Source organism: Protopterus annectens, chromosome 3.part0 (assembly GCF_019279795.1).
Source record: "Protopterus annectens isolate FY-2018-M chromosome 3.part0, PAN1.0, whole genome shotgun sequence".
Lineage (NCBI taxonomy): Eukaryota > Metazoa > Chordata > Ceratodontiformes > Protopteridae > Protopterus > Protopterus annectens.
The window spans coordinates 1,462,354,486-1,462,381,046 of record NC_056731.1 but is presented as its reverse complement, the minus strand read 5'-3'; positions in this window follow the sequence as shown (position 1 = coordinate 1,462,381,046).

Below are 26,561 nucleotides of genomic sequence, written 5' to 3'. Positions count from 1 at the left end.
CATCAGGTGTATTACAAAAGCACTAACAAACACACCCCTATTTATACATCAAATGTCACATGATATAAATTCAAATTTAAAACCACAAATTTAAAGACACAACACATATAAAAGACATATAAATTTAATTTAAAAACATACATAAATAATACATACTAAAACTGTACTTGAATACTAATAACTACCTTCTTAGGGGTCTCTTCTTTAATTTGGGTACTAATCGAACTGATTAATTAAGCCCATGTCCTGGTTCTATATTATATCATCGAACGCTTAAAAAAGCGAACACTGATTGATCGACCTAATTTAAGCGAAAGCTTACAATCTCGAACTGTCAGATCAGCTATTTTTTTCCCAGGGAAAAAAATTGCTGATCCAAAACACATACACACAACACAAGCACACCAAACAAACAGAAATCCACACACATACACCTAAAATCTGATACCTAACCCTACACTAAACTATGCACACACCACTAACTACCCACTTACCTTAACCCAAACCCTAACCCTAAGGTCCGTCATTATTGCACACTCACCTCACTCGCTCCCTAACCCTAACTCACTTAAATCCGCCCTAACCCACATGTCCACTCAATCGCACACACATCTAACCCTAACTCACCTAAATCACCCTAACACTCACATCCACACAATCGCACACTTACCTGAATCCGACCGGTAACTTTCCACCATAATACTGAAAATACCAAAGCAACAGAAACGGACAACCGAATTCTTTCCCTAGGAAAAAATTTGAGTTTCTGCTGCTTTGATATTTTGCAGTTTTGCGAAAATAAGTTCGATCAATCAGCGTTTACTTTTTTAAGCGTTCGAGGATATAATATAGACCCCATGTCCTACATCAGCCCTAAACCTCACTATCCATGAGGATTCCAAATCCTTGGTCTTAGCACGTATATCACCCTGCCTCACATTCTCATAAACCCTAGCAATTACTAAAAATTTAAAACCATGACTAGAGTCAGTACTCAAAACATGCTTCGCCAATGCACTAACCACATTACCTTTATTCATATGGTAGATATGTTCTCTTATGCCTTCTCTGAAGGGATGGTCAGTCTTACCTATGTAAAACTTTTTGCATACAACGCAGTGAGCTAAATAAATAATATGTGAGGTATCACATGTAGCTGCTATTGTGATATTATAACATCTACTTTGGTCGGGATGTTCAAACTTGCAACTGCTGTCAATATATACACACCAGTTGCAATAACCACATGGTTTAGTTCCAACTAAATGAGAATTCCTACTTGCATCCTTTGGGTAACACAACCTACTTCTCAGTGACCTACTGTTCTTATATAAAAAACACGGCACTTCAGGTATGTGCCTAGAGATATCATTACCAGTTCTAAGGACACCCCAGTGCTTTTTAATGATATCCTTGTAACAATCTACATTACTAGAATAAGTAACTTTAAACCTCAAACCAGTTTTATACTTACTTTCTCGCCTCCTAACAAACTCACTATTACCTGTAGAAAAATATGGTCTAGCTTCATTCATCCTTTTATCAAAAACCTTAACTGTGTTGTTTTGGATAAGATATTCCTCATAACCTCTCTCCTTCAAACTCATCTTCACGTTATCAACTTCACCAATAAAATCACTATCCCTAGCATTTAATCTTGAAGCTCTATAAAACTGGTTAGAAGCCACACCTCTAAAAACATAAGGAGGATGAAGACTGTCCCTATGTAATAAATGATTCACATGACAGTCTTTCCTGTGCAACTTAGTGTAAATAACACCAGTTTCATCCTTAATAACAGAAACATCCAAGAAATCCACTGCTAATTCTGAGGAGTGAGATGTAAACTTCAAATAACAGGTACTACTATTCACATATTCCATAAAGGAAGCAAATATATCAAGGTCTCCCTTCGACAAAATAAATAGGTCGTCCACAAATCTACGAAAAAACAAAACATGTTCATTGAATGGCCCATTAAATATATGGTCATACTTCCAAACGACCATAACAGCATTGGCGTAGCTATTGGCACAAGAAGTGCCCATAGCCACGCCATTGCATTGCTTATATATTTGCTCACCAAAAGCAAAGATATTGTGCTCAAGCACAATCTCAAACAGTTTCACCAACAATTGAACCTTGTTAGGGGTGTAATCTGTAAAGCACTGCAAAAACTGAGTCACCTTATTAAGGCCATCTAAATTGGGTATAACAGTAAATAAAGACACCACATCCATAGTAACAAAAGCCACATGATCATTCAAACTATTAAAGACATATTCATACAAGTCTCTAAGAAAATGTTCAGTGTCCCTTAATACATGTGTTAATTTATTAATACCCGGTCTCAAATGCTTTTCTATATATAGAGGGATTTGCTGTTGTCTCTCTGTTACATTGCTGCTTTTCTGACACCATCTGTATGTTCTCTATAGTTATTGCAAAGGCAATGAGAATGATACATTAAAGAACTTCATCCATGTTAAATATAACTTTCCTAATCAGTGTGACTGAGCTAGGACATGGCAGAGTACTTCCTCTACAATGTACGTTTATACCTACTTGAGCTACATACAGACAAATTTGGTTAGGAGGCATGTATGTCTAGGGATCTTTGCATTTCTATGCAGTGCACTACTGGCACAAGGAGTAACATACTGCCTTGTATTTTTTTTTTTTTTTACTAACAACTCAAGACCTTGGGGGTCAGTTGAAGTCCTGCACAGTTAAGCTTGTCACACTACCTCTTGATTAGCCACTCAGCAAAAATCACATTGTAAACATAAATCATGACCATCCACAGGCATATCTAGAATAGTGGAATAGTGTGTGTACCTGCCTAATGACTTGCAGCACATGTACCCTGATAAGCTCCATGCATGGGAAAAAGAGGTTGATCAGGAACTCCAAAAATGGTAAGGTAATTTGGTAAGTATTTTTGTTTTAGGTTTTTATTCTCTCTCTTTTATACTGTGGTGGATTTAGAACTGTTGCTACTAGCGAGAAGTAATTGTCACAATCATACTAGGAATTAGGTGTGCTATTGTGCAGGCTTTCCATGTCAGGTGGAAGTGGGGGTGTGGTTGTGGTACTGCATGTGATATCCCTACTACATTTTGTGTGGATTTCTGCAGGGACTTGCTGCTGAGTAAGACCACACTGCACCATGTCACTGTGACTGCACACTAGCTCCAATATTTACCTGTGCCATATTCTGTTCTTGTGCCTTATCTTATATGCAGGGAACTTAGACAATTGTCTGCTACCTGGTATGCAAGTAATAGGACATATTTAGTGGAACATATGTCTGCTTATCTATCTGTCTGTGTATCTAGTTAGCTATCCTTGTATCTATCTGTCTATCTATCTATCTATCTATCTGTCTATCTATCTATCTATCTATCTAGCTTATTGTTCTTTTTCACAGCTTCCTTATCTGCTTTTTATCTTTCAGCATGAGACATATATTATGCAAACAGTGTAACCTTCCACAGCAGGAAGAAAAAGTTTACAGTTAGACATATTTATTTCCCCACAAGAGGATTGACATGTTGATTTTTATTCCAGTGTCAGTACAGGATCACTTATGACTAACTCCTCATTTTGTATCCTTACTCTAAAACTAGATTATAGATTTGTTGTGCAAACACCACCACCATGTCCTGTCTCTGCAAACTTTGTTGCTAAAGTTAGTGGAGGAGATGAGGTGGGAGTGTCTTGATAGAGGGGACGTCTGGCTCTTCATGGACAAATACCCCACCTGCATTGTCCAAGGTGTCATAGCTGGAACATGGGGTGGATGCTATGGTGGAGTAATCATTTGGAAGATATAATACTAGAACATACTGACAGACTCCTGGAATGAATAAAAGATTCACTTAACTGACCAAAGTCTAGTATAGGGCAACCAGGAGAGGATATGGCCCACGTCTCTGGACATCCTGATTCATTGCATAGTGATGGATCAATTTAATGACACTCTGCACCACAAGGAGGTCAATGTGACATGTGCTTGCACTCTAACCTTTCACCAGATGTGTGTGTTTCTTGTGCCCTACCCCATATCCTTTGTGCTTTCCACACCTCTTCATCACAAACTACCTACCCCATGTTTGTCTCTCTCCAGTGTCACCACATCCTATTGTTTACACTTCTACCCTGTTTGTCTGTGCTTTTGTATATTTTTCTGTCTGCCATAGTGCACTATGATCTGTTTCAACCTTATCCCCTTCCTTTCTCTTTATAAAAAAGAAAAATAGGGAACTATGTCCTCCAAAAGAAAAATATCTATCCTTTCGCTACATCCTGCACATTGCTATATGTTGCCCCTATGTCTGACCCTTTGCTTTCTGTTTCTGTTTTCATACTTTCCTGTAAACCACTTTACTTTTTTATTAATCTAACAGGTGTCCACATATCTGAGTACCATAGCAGTGCAGCTGTGAATAATATCTGCCTACTTAGTACCATGCTAGTGTGTAACAGAAGAATGCCAAAAAAAGTGAAAATTAAGGTAGATAAAGCAATGGTATGACCAGTAATACTGTATGATATGAAAACCTAGGCCATGAAGGCAGTGCAGTTGAGGAAGTTAAAGGTGATGGTGATGTAGCACCTGAAATGGGTGTACGATGTACACTGTGGAACAAACAAAGAAATTATGATAATACAACAGAAGCCAAATAGCTACAATTTCACAGAAGGTCATAACAAATAGATTACAGTGGATCAGGCACATTTGCAAGAAAGCAGAAGGTGATTTGGTAAAGAAGATTTGGGAGAGAGAGAGAAAAGAAGAAGGCAAGATGAAAAATGGGCATCCACCAAAATGATGGCTTGATTACTAGAGAGAAGGCCTGTAACAGTCAACTGCTGAAGAAGGAAGGACAGTGAGACTAAATTAAAAGAGATGGTGACAGCTGGCATAACATCCCAAACCCATGTAGGAAAGCAGAAAAAAGGGATCAGTGATGATGATGATGATTTAGCAGTATGTGGCACCTGATGTCATCTGGCCAAGGGTCATGAAAGCACATGTAGCCTGTCACTACAGACAATGTTCTGAGACACAATGGTCTGAGTTCTGTTTTGTGTTCTTGTGAGATCAATATATACATCCATGCAAACATTTCAAGCTTGGGCATTAATGGCCTCCTAGCTTGCCAATATTCCAAAACACTTGTACCCATAGTATGTGCCAAGGCTGTTCTTAAAAATATCTAAACTAGTACTTGCTTTAATGTAATTTGGTAGTCTGTTCCACGTATCAGCTATTCTGTCAGAGAACCAATTAGTACACTTCTCATTCTTATAGAATCTTCTACATAAATTGTCTGATGATTCTCTAGTACTTTTTGATAACCCCAAACATTCCCAGAGGTAGTCGACTCTAAATGCCCTATATACCTGAATAAGATCTCCTCTTGGATATCTGTAAGAGACACTGTGCAAGTTCAGATATTTTAGTCTTTCATAATAACTTAAATTTTCACATCTATGGATGCTCTTGGTATATTTCTGCTGTACTCTTTCCAGTTTAGTCACGCTTGTGTTCTTATAGGGTTTCCATATTTTTATTCCATACTCATATTTGGGTCTAATGTAACTAACAAAAAATGACTTTGTCATTTTAAAATTCCTAGACTTTATAAATCTTTTTATACAACCTATAGTTATATAACTATCATTAACCAATTGCCTGACATGATGAGAAAAACTCATAGCTGAATCTACCCATATACCCAGGTGCTTAAATGAAACTACAGTTTTAATCACTGTGTGCTGTATTAAATGTTCACCTTTCAATTTATGCCTCACAATTCTCATTTGCTTAGATTCTGAAGTATTTATCAGTGACACACGTGCCTTGGCCCAGCAATCAAGGAGCCTCAATCCTTACCACTAACACCAGAGAGGGCATCTCATGTATGAGGAAAGCATAACAAATACACACAGTAAAGTGAAATTTCCCTTAAGGGCACACACAGATCACAGTCAGTCTGGGGCTGGTTGCTCCCTTGCTCTCCAGGTCCCCAGTAAGACTCTCCACTGGCACAGCTATAGGGTTCAGATCGCAGCCTAGCTGGCAAGCTAACCTCCAGTACCCTTTCTGTCCAACCAGTGCTTCGTGTCCCTGCCCAAGTATCTGACACACACACACACACACACACACACACACACACACACACACACACACACACACACACACACACACACACACACACACACACACACACACACACACACACACACACACACACACTTTGAGATAAGTATTTATACAACTTCACAGACACTCCTGGGAAAGGCTGACAAAGATTCTCCAGCTGTGCCCCACTACCTAGACTATAGGGTAGTAATTGCTGCCACCACCAGCTAATATTTATCACCTACCCAAAGGCCCTTAAAAGGGTATCCAATTATTACTGTGCAATATTAGTATCCAATACTAGTGTAAATAAGCAATAAAGGCTTATTGGAAAGTCTTACTACAGGATCACGTATAAGCATGCAATGCACGCTAGACCTTAAATTATTTCTACATAAACCAGCCACAGTTGAAAAGGGTTTAAAAATATTGAATAATAAATACTAAAACACAAGACAACACTACTACACCATAGTGCCATTCAAGAGTTCAGAGATCACACAGAAACTTAAAACAATACAGTAGGAAAGTTCTGATCTGAATACAGAAAAAACACGTAGTCTAATCTTTATAATTCCTGGCTACTTCTAGGAGAAAACACAGTTCTAACATATTACTTACATAAAGAGTGCATAAGGTAGTGCTGAGTTGGATAGTCAAGATCAAAATACTTACAGTCTCTCTCTGAGCAATAGTTTTTAAAATCACTAACAAACATTTCTGCTGGGCCCTCCCAGATTACATCATTCTCATTTTAGTTCCCATTACATCATTTCTTTGACACTTAGCCTGGAGTTCCCAGGCCAACAGGCTACATTATTTAACAATCTAACACCTGCTCAGGAAGCTATAACAATAAAAAAAAACATTTCACATGTACACTCTAGTAATTATTCCTTAAGTTAAAACAATAGAAATAATGTGTTCAGCTAGCCTCTTCAGCACCACTATCTAGATCAAAGGACATATTTGAAATCATTTTAACTTCAAAAGAAAGATTTGAAATGCTTCACTTAGTTTTCCTTACAGTAGATGGCAATGTTGCTACAATCTTGAAATTCAACATTTTACATTGTTTTCTTTCATTTAAGAAACAAACCTGTATTTTATATTTATATTTACAAATGCCAGAATTATGTATCAAATTCTACTTGGCTAGGCTGGAAGCCTTCACCCTTCTCCACCAGTCTTCACATTTCTCCCTCCTGGAGAACTCAAGCTAGTTTTTCAAGTGACCCTTGAGAAACGCCACTTGAAAGGGTTAGGTCTATCTGAGTGTACCTCACCCCATTCCCTGTCTTGAGAGCACATCTGCATTGGCATTGCTAATCCCACTGTGGTGCTGCACTGACATATATGCTTGCAACCCCAGGCTCCATCTTAGCAACTTGGCATTTTGCTGGCTGGCTCTGTTTAACCATGTTATGGGGTTGTGATCTGTCATTACAGTGAATTTTCTTCCATACAGATAAAGGCTGGAGTTTCTGCAATGCCCACAATATGGCTCGACATTCCTTTTCTACAGCTGCATAGCATTCCTTTCTGGGTTAAAGTCTATGACTGAGATAAAAAAACTGGGTGCTCCTATCCCTCTGAAGAAATCTGGTTAAGTACAGTCCCCACCCCCATGGTTCAAAGTATCCACCTGTACAACAAATTTTTTGCTGTAATCTGGACTGGCTAACACAGGGGGTCCTCCCAAAGCTTCTTTAAGCTTCTGGAATGTCTGCTCACATGCTGGGGTCCACACTACCTTATCTGGCCTGTTCTTTCTTGTCAGGTCCATGAGGGGAGCAGCTATGGTACTGTAACTGGGAACAAACTTTCTGTAGTACCCTGCTGTCCCTAAGAATGCCCTCACCTGCTTTTTAGTAACAGGTGCAGGCCACACCTGAATGGCTTCCACTTTGGCAGGTTCTGGCCTTATCTTACCACTCCCCACTCTATGTCCTAGGTAGGAGACCTCTGCCATACCCACCTGACACTTGCTCGGATTAATGGTCAACCCTGCCCTCTGTAGTCCCTGACATGCTGAAGGTGCTCTGGCTAGGAATGCCTGTAGATGGCAATATTATCTAGGTAAGCAAGGGCAAACCCACCTGCTCCTGCTAGGATATGACCTATCAGCCTCTGGAAAGTCGCTGGGGCATTCTTCATCCCAAAGGGCATCTTTGTGAACTTATACAAGCCAAAAGGAGTTACAAAGGCTGAATTCTCTCTAGCATTGGGAGTTAAGGGCACCTGCCAGTAACCTTGGTAAGATCAATGGTTGTAAGATACTTAGCTCCACCCAGCTGCTCTAGGGCCTCATCTGTCCTAGGCATGGGTAAGCATCCAACTCTGTGTGACTATTTAATTTCCTGTAATCCACACAGAACCTGGAGCTGACATCTTTCTTTGGCACCAGCACTACTGGGTAGGTCCAGGGACTGTTGGACTCATGAATCAACCCTAGTTCCAACATCCCCTGAACCTCCTCCCTCAGAGTGTGTCTGACTCTCTTAGGCACACTATAAGGAGCCTACCTAATAGGCCTTTGGGATCCTGTATCCACCCGGTGCTGCACCAGATGGGTGCACCCTGGTTTCTCAGTGAACATGTCCTCAAAGTCCTGCAACATTGCTCGGATTTCTCGAACCTGGGTAGGAGATAGCTGCTGGGTCATTGCTACCCCTTCCACCAAGGTGTCAGCCCAAGCCTCACTGAGAAGATCAGTCACCAGATCTCCCTCAGACTCCTCCTGCAATCCACTGCAAATGCCCAGCACATGGGCCTCCCTATCATGGTAAGGTTTCATCATGTTAACATGGTACAATTTCTGCCCCTGCCATCTGCCTAGCAGTTCCACCATGTAGTTAACATCACTTACCTTTCTTACCACCCTGCAGGGACCCTCCCAAGCTGCTTGCAGCTTGCTGTGTTTGATAGGAATGAAAACCATTACCTGCTTCCCCACAGCATACTCTCCGGCTCAAGCATTCCTGTCATACCACACCTTTTTCTGTTGTTGGGCTTCTGCCAGCTTCTCCTGGGCCAAGTCTATGAGTTCCCTGAGCCTTTTCTTGAGGTATAGGATGTATACCACAACAGGCTCTTTGTGAGTCTTGCAATCACCTTCCCACTCATCTTGAATTAAATCTAGAGGTCCCCTCACCCTACTCCCATACAGCAACTCAAAGGATGAAAAATTTGTGGATTCCTGGAGAACCTCTCTGTAAGCAAACAACAGATGGGGCAAATATTTGTCCCACTCCCTCTTAAACTGATCTGCAAATGCCTGTAGCATGGACTTAATTGTAGAGTTTAACCTCCCAACAAGACCAATAGTCTGGGGAAGGTAGGGGGTGGTCTTCATGTGCTTCACCCCACAGGACTTCCACAGACAAGCCAGCAAGTCTGACATGAAATTGGCACCTCTGTCAGTCAGTATTTCTTTATGGAAAACCTACCTTGCTAAAAATCTCTAGCAAAGCATTTGCCATCTTTTCTACCTCAATGGAGGACAAAGCCACTGCCTCAGGGTATCATGTAGCATAATCCACTACCACTAGGATATACTTTTTTCCTGTGGAACTTGGGGTACTCAGAGGCCTGACTATATCCATAGCTACCCTCTGAAATGGCTCCTCAATCACAGGCAAAGGCATCAAAGGAGCTCTCACCTTGTCTCCTGCCTTGCCTACCTTTTGCCACTCTCACAGGTCTTGCAGTACCCTTTTACATCTCTGGAAATTCCAGGCCAATGGACATTCTGCATAATATGCCCATATGACCTGCAAAGGGAATATCATGGGCTACGGCTAGAAGCACCAGACGGTAGGTTCTAGGCACTACCAACTGCTGTACTCTCTCACCTTCTAGCCCCCCTTAGCGGTCCACTCTCTGTATAGTAACCCTTTTTCCCAGTATACAGATTCCCCCTTTCCTTGAGACTCAGGTGTTTCCCTAGCTACCTGCCTCAGGCCTTGCAATGTAGGGTCTGAGAGCTGAGCCTGTTTCAACTCTCTCCTTGTAACCCTTCCCAGCTCCCCTTCCACAGGAAGTCTGGCATCCTCTGACAGTGGTGCCTCACTGTCAGCCTGGGTACTACTACTCACCTCTACCTTTGCAGTCACTCTGTCCAAGGGACCATCAGTACCCACAAGCAGCTGTAGCTCACATTCAGTTTCACTGCTACAGAGTAGCTTCCTCCTTGAAGTAACCACCTTACCAGTCCTGGCTGTAAGTATACTGTGTGTCTGGGCCTCCCCCAGGCTACCAGACCCACATGCTTGTCTCCTAGCCTGACCGCATGTAACTGCATAAGTACATGGTACAGCCTCATCCAAATCCTTCCCTCTCAGGACATCTGCAGAATGGTAGTTTAGTACCCCTGTTGTCTCAAGACAACCTACTATTGGCATTTTGTCTTTCCCACTTACTGGCTCCCTCACCTTTGGTTCCCTACCTTGCCTCTGTGGACACCTGTATGTCACATGGCTCCACTGGTTGCATTCAAAACATTTAACCCTAGCTCCTAGATGTGTACCTGGATTAGTGACTTCCCCTGCTACTGGCTGGTTCTGTTGTGGCAGTCTGTGCTGCCCATCATGGGTTCCTTGAGACCCATGAGCAGTACTAGGGGGTCCCTTCTTGTGCAAGGCTGTCCTGCTTGCCAGGTATAGGTCTCCCTCCTTACCCAACTTATCTGAAGTAGCACATTGTCTATCAGCTAACCAGATCCTCATGTCCTCAGGCAAAGTGCTAAGGGCTTGTTCCCTCACCAAAATGTCTGCCAGCCCTTCAAAAGTGGTGACCTGACATCCATGTAGCCAGCTATAAAAATAAGTGCTCAGTTCTGCAACATATTCACACACACTTTCATCTGCCTTGTGTCTATGATCATGAAACCTTTTCCTATACATTTCGGGTGTAAGCTTAAAACATTCTAAAAGACATTTTTTACAGCAGTATAATAAAAACAGACAGCGTCAGGCATTTTTGACAAAAACATTACAGCTTTTCCATGGAGCAAGGAGGTCAGTAACCGTACCCAGAACCTTTGGTCAACACTATACCGTTTGCATACCCTCTCAAACATATGAATGAAACTATCAAAAATATCCCCCTCTTTAAATTGCAGAATAAATGTACTGACCTGTTGCACTTCTGAGGTCCAGTTACTCCCTTCCACATTATCTCCATGACTCTGGTGAAGAGTCAGCATTTACCTCTCATGCCTCCTCTGACGCTCCTTTTCCTTGGCTTCTATATCAAAATGCCTCGCCTCCAACTCAAGTATCTTTAGCTCCAGCTGGATTTTTAAGTCCACTGCAGAAAGGTTGAGCTGTCCTTTTTATGAGGATATTGCATCTCCACTGCCAGTCTGATTGTACTTCACAGAAAGGTTGAGCTGTCCATTCTCCAAAGATATTGTATCTCTAGTGCCAGTCTGATTGTCCTCTTGGATGCTGTTTTCTGATGCAGCTGTAACCAAGGCTGAAATCAGGTCTGCCTTAGTCAAGTTTCACTGCACCAGTCCCCTAGCCTGGCACATCTCCATCAGCTGGCTTCTTGTCAGCTTTCCATACTCCTCTGCTTACCTGCTCACCCTGACTAACTAAGCTAACAAAAGAAATAAAACAATTGTGATCTGAACACTGAGTATTCACTGCATGGTTGTTTTAGAGTACAAAACACCATCAGAGATCACTGTACATAAGCTACAGGATTCACTCTACCCACACCACTACAAACCAATTAGTATTTACCATTTTATTAATATGTGATGTGGATATTCCACTAATGACCACCAATTAGTATGTGTAGTGGATCCCACCACTGCAAACCAATTAATATGTGAGGATATCCCACCAATGCCACCAATTAATATGTGATGCCTGTGCCATGGCCCAGCAATCAGGGAGCCTCAATCCTCGCCACTAACAGCAGTGGGGGCATCTCATATATGAGGAAAGGATAACAAATACACTCAGTAAAGTGCAATTTCCCTGAAGAGCACACAGAGATCACAGTTAGTCTGGGGCTGGTTGCTCCCTTGCTATCCAGGTCCCCAATACAACTCCCCACTGCCACAGCTATAGCATCCAGATCTCAGCCCAGCTAGCAAGCTAACATCCAGTACCCTCTCTGTCCAGTCAGTGCTTTGTGTCCCTGCCTGAGTAGCTGACACACACACACACACACACACACACACACACACACACACACACACACACACACACACACACACATTTTGAGATAAATATTTATACAACTTCACAGACACTCCTGGGAAAGGTTGACACAGATTCTCCAGCTGTGCCCCTTTACCCAGACTATACAGTAGTAATTATTGCCACCACCAGCTAATATTTATCAGCTACCCAAGGGCCCTTAAAAGGGTGTCCAATTTTTACTGTGCAATATTATTATCCAATAGTAGTGTAAATAAGAAATCAAGGCTTTTTGGAAGGGCTTACTACAGGATCACTTATAAGCATGCAGTGTACTCTAGAGCTTAAATTATCTCAACATAAACCAGCCACAGTTGAAAAGGGTTTAAAAATATTTAAAATAAATACTAAAAACACAAGACAGTACTACTACACCACAGTGCCATTCAAGAGTTCAGAGATCACGCAGAAACTTAAAACAATACAGCAGGAAAGTTCTGATCTGAATATAGGAAAAACACTTAGTCTAATCTTTATAATTCCTGGCTACTTCTAGGAGAAAACACAGTTCTAACATGCTACTTACATAAAGAGAGCATAAGGCAGTGCTGAGTTGGATAGTCAACATCAAAATGCTTACAGTCTCTCTCTGAGCAATAGTTTTTAAAATCACTAACAAACATTTCTGCTGGGCCCTCCCAGATTACATCATTCTCATTTTAGTTCCCATTACATCATTTCTTTGACACTTAACCTGGAGTTTCCAGGTCAACAGGCTACGTTATTTAATAATCAACTGCTAAGAAAGCTGCAAGAATAAAAGACATTTCACATGTACATTTAGTAAGTATTCCTTAAGTTAAAACAATAGAACAAATGTGTTCAGCTAGCCTCTTCAGCACCACTATCTAGATCAAAAGACAGATATGAAATAATTTTAACTTCAAAAGAAAGATTTGAAATGCTTGATTTAGTTTTCCTTACAGCAGATGGCAATGTTGCTACAATCTTGAAGTTCAACATTTTACAGTGTTTTCTTTCATTTAAGAAACAAGCCTGTATTTTACATTTATATTTACAAATGCCAGAATTATGTATCAGATTCTATTTGGCTAGGCTATCAGCCTTCACCCTTCTCTACCAGTCTTCACAACTTGTTCCTATAGTAAATGCCCAGGGTGTTCTTAAAAATATCTAAACTAGAACTTGCTTTAATGTAATTTGATAGTCTGTTCCATGTATCAGCTATTCTGTCAGAGAACCAATTAGTACACTTCTCATTCCTATGGAATATTCTACATAGGTGTTCTGATGATTCTGTAGTACTTTTTGATAACCCCAAACATTCCCAGAGGTAGTTGACTTTAAATGCCCTATATACCTGAATAAGATCTCCTCTTAGATATCTGTAAGAGACAATGTACAAGTTCAGATATTTTAGTCTTTCATATTAACTTAAATTTCCACATCCATGGATGCTCTTGGTATATTTCCGCCTTACTCTTCCCAGTTTACTCACACTTGTTTTCTTATAGAGTTTCCATATTGTTATTCCATTCTCAATTTTGGGTCTAATGTAGCTAGCAAAAAATGACTTCATCATTTTTAAATTCCTAGACTTTATAAATCTTTTTATACAACCTCTAGTTCTATAACTATCATTAACCAATTGGTTGACATGATTAGAAACACTCATAGCTGAATCTACCCATATACCCAGGTCCTTTAATGAGACTACAGTTTCAATCACTGTGTGCTGTATTAAATATTCACCTTTAAATGTATGCCTCTCAATTCTCATATACTTAGTTTTTGATGTATTTATCAGCATATTATACTTCTGTTCCCAAATGGTCAATTTAGTCAAGTTATTTTGCAGACATGCCATATCTGTAACACATGTAATCAGTTCAACCAATTTCAGGTCATCTGCATATAGACTGTAGAACACCTCAGATGAAAAAGATAGGTCTGAAAGATACATTCTAAACAAGTAAGGGCCTAGGACACAGCCCCATGGGACACCTTAACTGTAACCAAGGATTTCACCTGTCCAGTTGCTGTATACTTGCCATGTCCTATTTGTAAGCTATACAGCTATCCATCTTATCAATATTACATCAATACCTAGTTGCACTAATTTATTGATCAGTGTTTTGTGTATGACCCTGTTAAATACTGAAGTTAAATCTATATAAATTAAATCACAGCACAATTTTTCATTCATAGCTGTTATTATTATTATATTGTTATAGAACATCATGTTGTAGGTGGCAATAGATCTATTTTCAACTATGCATGCTGAGTTATGGTTTCAAGTCCCACCCTATCTAGTTCTGACAATAACTTAGCCAATATTACCTTCTCCATTATTTTTCCACAATGTGAAAGTAGACTTAAGGGTCTTTATGACTCTGGGTTTGTCCTATTCCCTTTTCCCTTAACGACAGGTTTAATAATTGCATGTCTTCAATCTTGAGGAATCTCCCCATATTTATATGACCTAGTGAATAATAGATATAATGGTACCATAAGTTCTTGCGGAAGTGTTCTCAGGTCATTGTTACCAATGTCTCCTCCATGTGCTTTGTTTTAATCCAGATTGCGCAGTTCTTTTTTTAATATAGTCTAATTTGATTCCAGGATCTGGGGTTACCTGGATGTCATTAACTCAACTTATCACCACTTTTTTGGAGCCAAACTGTTTTGCATAAGATTTTGTAAATATATCTATAATCTGTTGTGTCTGAGAATAAATTTTAGAATTTGCACACATTTTATCAATTTGTCTTTACTACTTCCACATCTTATGTATCTATATGTAGTGGCTGGCCACTCAGTGCACTTTTCTACACTTTTAATAGACATTTGGCTGTATGGCTTTGTCTACCAGCACAATTGCACTGCCTAGATAGGCCTATTTGTATACTGGATGTCTGGCTCTTTTAAGTGCACTTAAGTGCAGATAGTTGCCAATAAGAGCTGTATGATTTTGTTTGCTAATGATTGTCTCCTTCTATAACTATAGCTACTACTGTGAAAAACTCCAGAACATCTCCATGCATTCCTGCCTTAGAAACCAGTGATTTTCTATGGAATACAGCAATTTGTGAATTTATCATTTGGAAGTTGAACTCAGCCACTAATAGCATTTTGCTCTTTACAAGCAATGAAGTTAGAGAAGTCATTTTTGTCAGTGCACAATTGCTTATAACAATATAGGTTTGAAAACACCACAAAATGGACAATAATGAAGCCTTAGGAAGGTAAAAATACATTAAAAGTGGGGAAGCAATATAGGATGGTTTTGCCCTACAAGAATACGGAGGCTAAAAGTTTGTTCCTATGGTAAGAGTTCTGCTTCCTGGGTAGTTAAGAAACCTGTATTTGCTTAACAATTTAGTTGATTCAATATTGAATTGCAGACCCACTTTTTTAAAATTATCATAAAGATAACTATTTATGATGCAGTTGCACAGAAATATGTCTGTTAATACAATTACTTCTATGACATTAAAACTAAGCAAGCACATTTTTCTCTCAATAATTGTGCAAGAAAATATAAAGAATAATCTGCTAAAAAGATAAACTTTTTTTTCAGAAATGTTTTTTCCCAATGTACTCTACTAGAATTCTTGAGACTTTTCATATACAACACCAGCATACTATTAGACTAGTAAAACTTGTTAAGAGAAGAGAAAGATATTAATATTTCTTGTAACTACATAAAATACTTGCTGTGATACAGTATGAGATGGGTTAAAATTAAAACAAAGAACACATATACATAGTAAGGGAACATGCAGTATGCATTGTGTTTACAATGGCACTAGTATCTATCAGAAACATGATCAAAGCGATTAAAGATGAAAGTTCCATATTTCAAATAATGAAATTAGTAAGTTACTATATCTTAGATGTTAGGAGTTGTTAAACTTGTAACATTGTGATGAGGTTGAATATATAACTTGAAATTAACTCATGGTATCGTATCTATAAATTTGGGGGTCCAATGTATTTGTGATCATCTCAAACAAGTGATCATAAATCCTCTGAAGCCCTTGAACATGAAACACATTCTAAATATTAAAATGATTGACATATAAATGAGTTATTTATGATAACATTTTATAAATGTTTCCTAGTGCAGCACGTAACATTGCACATGGTATAAACTATTGCTATGTTCAGAGACAGATGAATCAAATAAATACTCTCCCCTGGATTCTCGATGCGTTGCACGGCGAGCAAGATTAGTAGAGGAGCCCTAGCAGGCGATAAGTCTGCCAAGTGATCCAGGAACAGTCTGCAGGGGCGTGCATGAGAGCTCCTGCACTAATCATGCACGGGCTAAGCCCTGGTATGCAAATCACCTCATGTGCAGGAGAAATTCATCCAAATGAGGTGATTTTGCAATCCAGGAAACTTGCAATAGTCCGTGCAAGACAAGTGCTATCTGCAGAAATGTACTCAGTTAGTAACAGAGTACATTTCTGCAAAATCCGAAACGGAGCTATGACAGCTCCCAATAAAGGCTGCATATCATTGAGTAAGCATGCCAATGGCCAAGTATAAGGCAATTGGCATTGCAAACAATAACAAAAAAAAAAAAAAAAAACAACTTTTAATTTTTTATCGCCGATCTCGGCTGTTTAAGCATAGGGCAGCAGCGTGCAAACGGGATCGGGGGAAAATAATAAAATAACCCTAAAATAAGCATTCTAACTAAAATCAGTATTCCACCATGCAAGTCAATGGCAGGCAGAATACAACTTGGCCAGTGAGTAATGGTTACCAAGAGGGGAGGATCAGTGTGAGACATGTAACTATGCATTAGCAGGCAATTCTATGCAAATGAGGGGAAGGATAGTGAATCCCAGTTTTCCCCAGCATGTGAGGCAGGTCCCAACAGTGTAAGAGTATGAATAGCTGGGTGCAAGACTAAGATATAGGTGACATCATGGGGGGTGTCAGGCATACTGTAAGCGGATTGGAGCCCTGTGGCTCAGAATTGCTCCTAGCTTGGTATAGATAAGCTAGGGAGTGTGTCTAAACCTGCCTAGCACTCTTCACAAAGCCTAAGCGGGTGTGCACGCCGCGCACCAGGTTATAAATAAGAAAAAAAAGTAAACCAGAAAATAGCAGCTCTGTGCACATTTGAGCACTCTGCGTAGCACACCCCTGGCCTTAAACAGGAAGGCAATGGGAGGAAGGCAATGGGAAGGGAAAAAAGCAGTAGGAAGGTAATCAAGGAAAACTAGCTTAGCTGGCTGGTGAAATGTATCAGAATCAGCCAATTACTAGGCAGCAGACCAGCCTAGCCCAGAACATTACTATAAACTAAGCAAACACCTTCCCCTCTGTTTTTTCCCACACTCTACACCACCGGTGTATACAAGCAGGGAAATTTTAACAAACAAGCCTACAAAATGAGTAGGGCTGCAGCAGGAAACATACAACAACATGTGCAAGAGGCTGAGGGTGGTGAGGATTTGAATGCTGCCGAACAACCCACAGTGAGGAGACGGAGAACAGTGTACAGACCCAGGGTAACCTACCAGTAGCTACATGAGCTGGAGATAGTACAGCACTATAGGGTGGACAGAGACCTCCTACAGGAAATTGTTGAGCTGTGCCAGCCACACCTGACAGACCAAACTGACCGAGGGGAACCCATCCCAGTGGATACCAAGGTATGTGTAGATCTAGGTATAATAGCCACAGGTACCTCCCAAAGCACAACTGGGGATATCATGGGGATCTCACAGGCATCAGCATCCAGAGTATTCCACCAGTTCCTGGATGCCATGTCAGCACATGCCAATGAGCACATATATTTCCTCAACACACATGAGGTGTTGACCAGCAATACACGTCTCTTCCACCAAATAGCAGAATACCCTGGGGTTATGGGTGCTATAGACTGCATGCACACACACAGCAAAGCACCACTCGGTGAGCAGAGTAGGGCCTACATCAACTGCAGGGGCTTCCCCTCCTCAACTGCCAGGTCGTATGTGATGCCCGGGGCACTGTAATGAAATTGTGTGCTGGATGCCCTAGAAGCTATGACGATTCTCACATATGGCATCTAACGCAGCTGTATCAGAGATTTGCCAGTGTGGACATCCCCTAAGGTCACCTAGTGGGGGATGCTGGGTGCACACTGGAGCAGTGGCTGATGACACCCATCAGAAAAGACACACACCTGAACAACAATGCCATAATGAGGCACACGCACAGGCCAGACATATAATAGAGTGTGTGTTTGGGATGCTTGGGTCACGGTTCCAGTGTCTGAACACATCCGTTGGAGCCTTGCAGTATTCACCAGCTACATGTACCCAAATTGTTATGTTATGTGCTATGCTACACAATATGATCCTGTGGAAACAGCTGCAGCAGGACCAGCATGGAGCAGAGCCACACAGGCCCCCACCAATGCCAAGGCCTGCACAGGCATAGAGTGACTCGGAGGAGTAACAACCTGAGCCTGCCCCGGTAGCCAGAAGGAGCTGTGCCCAGTATGCCCTGGCCTTGGCAAAGAGGCAATGCATCGCACATGAACTGACACAGTAGGGACCCAGGGAATGACACCTCTCTCTGTCTCACACATACAGTAAAAGGGATGCCAGACATGACACTACCTGTGCTCAACCTTGTATAAGGAGTGTACTATGTGCATCCGACATAGGCAGCCCTCCAGCACCATCCACAAGTCTGGCACACCCTCAAGGTAAGTCAATTTACCTACTAATTGTCAAATGGAGTAGAATGTGTTGTTACCTATAGCTATAGTATGGCTATGAGCATGCAAGGGAATTGGGTGGCCAAATGTTATGGCAGGAGACAATAGACACCCATAGTGGCACCTTGACATCTGTAACACATACTGGAGTCACCATAGTAGCCAGTACTACACAGGGTGACAAAACCCACTTCAGGAAATGGGCTGAGCAACATGTGTGTCCATAATACCCATACATGCCAGTCAGGAAGGTTCACATACCCAACAACAGTCTCAGCCAGCAGGACAGGTGTAGACAAACCCAAAAAGAGCCTGTGCCATGGCCCCAGAATGATGGCTATGGTTAACCTCCTCCCCAGGCCTACACAGACAGACCACGGCAGGGCAGGCAGTGGGATGTTAGTTCTGAAGGATAGGAAGTCAGACAATAATATGTAGGGCAACCAAAGCCACTATCTGTAGTACACTGGTATGCCTCTAGTCAGCATGATAGTTAGCAATACAGAATGAAATGGAGTACTTGACATACCAATACAGTCATAGCAAATGCGTACAAGTGTCATGTAAGCTCCCACATCCTACATAGTAATGTAATAACAGTCAGGTGTGCCCCCCCAACCCTGTGAAGAAATGTAGAAATAGTCAGGTGTGCCCCCCCCCATCCTACATAGTAATGTAATAACAGTCAGGTATGACCCCACCACTCCTGTGTAGAAATGTAGAAACAGTCAGGTGTGCCCTCCCCCCTGCTATGCAGAAATGTAGTAACAGTCAAAGACAAATGATCGATGGATACCCTGCAGAGACAGCATGCTACCTGTTGGTGTACAACACAAAGGTCAGCACTGCAGCACAAACTACCTGGACATGATCCACACATTCAATACAGATGGCCATACTGGGCATGCTCACACACTTAGAGAAATGAAGGCAATGTCAGTCAACAACATACTGAAAGGTCATACTGGCCATGCTCACACACTTAAACACATGAAGGCCATGACTGCAAACACCAGTGGATCAGACATATCTGGCAGTTGCAGTTGTTAGTGCGGACACTAGTCAATATGCACCACTCATGCCTTGCACACACAGTGGATAGGAATACAGACATATATGTCAGGACAACACACTATAATAAGCCAAAGGTAGATGTACATAGATGAGTGGAAGAGGGTAACTGTGACAAGGAGCCATACAGGCCTGGCCCACCCAGCACACAGCCACAGAGCCCCAAACACATGAGGTGTAGATGTCACTCACTGCAGATACTAGCCACCAGTATCTGTCAGCATTGCAGACTTTGTGGTGCATGTGCCAGCTGTGCAACATGACTGTACAAGGAAGTAGTCATCTAGCAGCTGTATACATGTACCTGTGACATATGACCCCGTGTGTGCCTGCATGTGGTGTGTCAACCCCTAGATGAATGGGTTATGGCCCATGCACACACCACCCTCTCCATAGCCCTACTATGACAAGCCTGCTGAGGTCATCCAATGTGTAATACACCTTTGGGAGAGTAGTACCCAGTAATCTTCATGGCACATCCTGTAACTGCGTATTGCTGTAGTGTGAAAAAGTACTTAGGTAGGAGTTCAAACCCCAGACCTGGCAATTGTGAGTGTGCATCTCTGACTGTGTAAAAAGCAGTGTTTTTTAGGGTACTCACACTCCTTACAATTCATATACTCAACTTTGCCAAGGCTGCTGAAGTCACCAACCTAGAAATACACCTCTGAGAAGATTATATCCCAGTAATCTCCATAGCGTGTCCTGTAACGGCATACTGCTGTAGTGTAATAAAGTATGTAGATAGGAGTTCTAACCCCAGACTTGGCAACTGTTGATTATGTGCATGTCTGACTGGGTAGAGAGCAATGCTTTTTAGGGTACTCACACACCTTACAATTCATATACTCAACTTTGGCAAGGCTGCTGATGTCATCCAATGTTATATACACCTTTGGTAAACAAATACCCAAATAATCTCCATGGTGTGTGCTATAACTGCATAGTGCTGTAGTGTAATAAACTAGTTAAGTAGGAGTTCTATCCCCAGATGTTATAAGTATGAATGTTTGTGTGTGTTCCTTTGTCAGAGTAGGAAGCAATGATTTTGAGGCCATTCACAGGCACTACAGCCTCCATTTCCCTTCTTTGGCATGTCTGCTGACATCATCAACTGTGAAATACACCTTTGGGGTAAAAATATCCCAGTAAACTCCATGGTGTGTGCTATAACGGTGTAATGCTGTAGTGTAATAAACTAATTAGGTAGGGGTTCTATTCCCAGACATTGTAAGTGTGAATGTTTGTGTGTGTTCCTTTGTCAGAGAAAGGAGCAATGTTTTTGAGGCCATTCACAGGCATTACAACCTCCATTGCCCTACTTTGGCATGTCTGCTGACATCATCAACTGTGAAAAACACCATTGGGGTAAAAATAATGCTGTAAACTCTGTGGCATGTGTTATAACTGCGTAATGCTGTAGTGTGATAAAATAGGTAGGTGTTCTAACCCCAGGCATGACAAGTGTTTGTGTCTGTATTTGACTGTGTAGACAGCAATGCTTTTTAGGGTACTCACACTCCTTACAATTCATATACTCACCTTTGCCATGGCTGCTGATGTCACCAACTTAGAAATACACCTCTGGGAAGGTTATAGCCCAGTAATTCCTGTAGCGCATGCGGTAACTGCGTACTGCTGGAGTGTGACAGTTCTGGATGTTATGTGCGTGTTCCAATGTCTGTGTACAGAGCAATGCACAGTATAGACTAGTCACATGCTGTACATTTGAAATAACCTACTTTGGTAATCCTGCGGATGTCATCCATTGTGAAATATACCTTTGGGGAAGGAATACTCCAGTAATGTCTGTGGCACGTACTTAGTACTGCTTAGTGCTGTAGTGTAATAAACTAATTAGGTAGAGGTTCTACTCCAAGACATGACAGGTGTGTGTGTGTGTGTGTGTGTGTGTGTGTGTGTGTGTGTGTGTGTGTGTGTGTGTGTAATGCATATCCTGTGTAGAGGTGGTTGTGAGTGTGTGACACCTGTGGCCAATGTGGAGTGGATTTTGCATATTTCTTATATGGTGGCCCTACTATATATCACAATGCCAGCTGTACTGGGATAACAGATGTAAAATAGCTGAGAGGCTGGGGTGCAAAGCCATGCCCATACATGTGACATTAAGGCCAGGCAATGACAGTTAGTAACTCATGTACTACCCAGATCACATTCTCTACCCATGTATCATACACACACATGCCTAGGCAACAGCCAATACGTGGGTAGTTCACTGCATATTGGCCACCGATAGTGACTATGGAGTGATAGCAGTGAGCTACAGAGGACATGTCACCTTGCCCATCTGTCCAATATGCATGTACATGCAGACAGTGCACCTCCCCCATGTTTCCCAATGGACACCTGCACCACCTGTGGTGCCTTCACATGTGACCCACAATTGACATTCCATGCCTGACCACATGCTCTGTATGGACAGATGCCACTGACATCAGGGAATGCTGTTAACATGCTATCAATGTAGGTGCAGGGTAAACCTGCTGTCCATTACCAGTTCCTGCCACAGGTGGGCAAGGCTGGCACATCTGATGATAATCCGTGTTCACAACATGGCCCAGACAACCCAGGTACAGTTCCACATGTCACTGTACATGCATGTGGGAGATGTGCACATCTTAGACACCATCCATGTCATGGACTAAGAAAAACATACATGGCAGGCAATGCACAGCATTGGCCACACACAATAGTCACCCAGGTGACTGGATGGGTGATACAATACCCACCTGCGTGGGCCAATGCAGAAACTACAGCCTTGAGCCACAATGCAGACCATTGTCATGTGGCCTGATGACAAGTTATACCCATCACCTACCCTTGTATAGCCTGCTGGCACAGTTGATCACCACACACCCATGCAGACATGCACCCATGCATGTCAGTACTGGCACCTAGTGTGTTTGTGTGTGTGTTGCATGGTGCGTATGGCCACATCCACACTCACTACAACCCCATGGGCATACTGAAGCATGCTGTCCAATGTCTGACACCTCCTCATACTCTTTGCCCTTAGGACCTCTGTATAACCCATGTGGTGCATGTGATACCTACACAGTGATGTGTTGTGGTAATCCCACTACTGATGAGTTGTACTCCTGGCCAAGTGTGTCAATGTGGGTGTGTCCCTGTGAGACTGTGGCTGTGTTGACGCTGACACCTGTTCATGTAGACAGGCATGTGTACATCACCTACCTTATATGTACCGTGTCCCTGTTGCAGATGTCACTCACCATCACATATATGTCCTGAGTGCTCCACAGCAGGTAACCCATGTGGCACATCCAATAACTGCATCTAACTGTGAAAGCACTACATAGTTGTCAGGGGGCTTGATACTCTGTGCTGGTAAGTGTGTGAAGCAAGCATGCTACAGTTTTACTCTCCCACCCCTCCCTGACAGATATTTTGCCTCTGTCTGCCTCTCCCACCCCCTCTCCGGTGGATGTGGAGACCCACACCTGCTATGCTTAGGCAGCAGCATGTGTATTTTAAGTGATGCTCATGATTAGCTGATGGCCTCTACATGAATTGCAGCCCTCCCCTAGCTGATTGCATGTGGGACAGATGTGGTAACATTCCCATAGCCAATTGCATGAAAACACACTGAAATATCTAGGAACATCATGGTGGTATTGGCCCTATTCATTCACTGTGAGCAGGAACTATATCTGTTGTTTGGCAAGCAGCATCTCAGATGGATTGGGGATTTACCTCTAACAACATACACTGCGGAAAGAGGGCAACAAACAGGAGGAGGATGTGCCTGACCTGACTACCGACTGTAAGTGCTGCTATACTGCATTTGAAGTAATGTTGGTTTAACAGTGTTTGTCTGGATATGGATATCGTACATGTTGCAATACCTATCATGTCAGTGCCATGTTTATGAGGAATCCCCATCTGCAGGGTCATCTGCAGACTGGCCAGTGTTGTGCCTTTGGTTTCATGTGTTAGCCGCGGAAAATCTATCTGTGGATTGCAAAAGGTAGTGTGAGGATTGCAGTCTGTAGTTGGTGAAGGCCGTGACAGTTACTAACTTCATAACCCTCATAGGATATATGTTGCAACAAACCCTGTTACAACAGTAAATGTATGAGGGTATCACAGCAACATGTCAATATTGGCCCTGTGTATGTGTTTCCAGTCACACCTCTGTCAACCTTTGTACATATGTCATGCATGAAGTGGTGCATATGTGCCATACACCATAATTAGTGTCATCATATCTGATAACAAGCCAGTGATATATCAGACTGCTACACATGCTATGTACAGTGGGTATTATATTTCATGACATAACCTGGAAATTCTGTAGATGATTGTACAGTACTGAGGTCTGTGTACTTGTGTGTGTATTGTTAATATGTACTTTAGCCTATGTATAGACTGTGGTAGATGTCATTGTTCTAGCTCCCCTCCTATCTGATGTTACATGCTGCCTCACTGCATGGTACCGTATTGGCGTACATGTTCGTACGGCCTACACACACATATATATATATATATATATATATATATATATATATATTTATATTTATATTTATATATCTCATATATAGATATGTTGTATCTGTTTACAGATTAATATATTTCCACACATACATTTAGATGATGATATGGATTCTCTGTACTGTTGCATTACTGGACTGGATGATATGTTTGCGAAAACAGCAAACTTATGCATACCAACCATGGTGTAGTGGTGAATTGCTTTGTGTATAATTTGCAGGGTCCTTGGTTTGAGCCTTGCAGGAGCTGTTTATTTTGTTGCTGGGCAGAACATGTCCCATTAGATACAGACAGCTTAAGGCAATTTCTAGCAGTTGTAAGTGGGTCTGCTCAGCAGTAAGCACTGCCTACACAGGTTAAGCAATATAGAAGCTAACTGACTGTAAGTTACTGTAACCAGAAGTTGGCTGTGCTTAGCTCTGCGTAAAACTGCTTACAACTGCTTTAAAGTGCCTTAATCACTCTGTATCCAATGGCCCGCATTCTGCCCAGAAACAAAATGAACAGCTCCTGCAAGGCTCCAAACCAGGACCCTGCACACCATACACAAAGTGATTTACCAGTAAGCCATGGCAGATATGCATAACCATGATGTTTTCACAAACATATCATCCAGCCCAGGTATACAACACTACGGGGAATGTATTCCACCATGTAGATGTATGTGTGTGTGTATATATATTTATATTTAAATGAATATAACATATTTATATATGCAGATATAGATATAGGAATATATGCATATATGTATGCCAGTATATACATATATACATAGATACGCATATATCTATAGATATATATGTATACATCCATATGTCCACATATATACAACAATATATATATATATATATATATATATATATATATATATATATGTAAGCATATATATGGTTCACCTTTCAAAGGGAGAAAATCATTTCTTTGAAAGCTGGAAGGTTGAAAGTAAATTTTCAACATTGCATAATCTTGGAATAGATGCATTGAATGTGCAGTGAGCGAATGTCATTATGCATTCGCTCACTGCGGATTTCACATTTTGCGTGCAGATTGCACTATAGTGGGGAATCGGGAAAATGTCCCTTTCCCCACTGTAGTGCGATCTCGGAGTTAGAATATTATAGTAGAGGGGGTTGGGGCTTGCCCCTGCATTACGATGTGTATTCCAACTTGTAGTTCAGAAATGAGTGAATCTGCTTTTCGATTTGCTGAGTTTTGAACTTCAGTGCAATTCAAAATGACTGATTCGCCCTTTCGGTTCACAGAAAGGGCTGTGCAGAGAAATGATTGTCTCCCTTTCAAAGGTAAACCCATATATATCTATATAGGTGTATATGGACATACAGCTGTAGATGAAATTGGGAACATAACCAAAACACATATGTCCACATGCACCATTAATGGGTTTGAGAGACCCAAACAACATACGTCTGGCATGGATAGGTATTCACCCCCCACAGCCAAACACATCTGGCCTGTAATACACTACCAACCTTAGCAGATCCCATAACCAGGACCCTTCAAGGCAAGGGCAGTACATGTTAACAGTACTCCATCCCACCTGTAGGATGTCAGGCTGGCATTACTAACATATCATACAGTACAGTCAAGTGAAGTGTCATGCTTGGGGGAAGCCCTGGGCAGGCACAGTAAGTAGTTGGGATCCCTTATACGATCCAACAGGCCTACACCTGACAATGGATTCACCAATGTTGGCAAGGACAACCACAAATCCACCATGTCAGCTGGGAACTACCACCCTGTAGCCTGATGAGTCTGGTCTACAGGGACATGGAACATATCAACAATGAACCCATGGCCAATGTCACTAGGAATCTTTAAATCCTGGACCTCGCCAATGTTGGACTTGTCAAACGCAAAGAATACAACCTGCACCTGGTATATG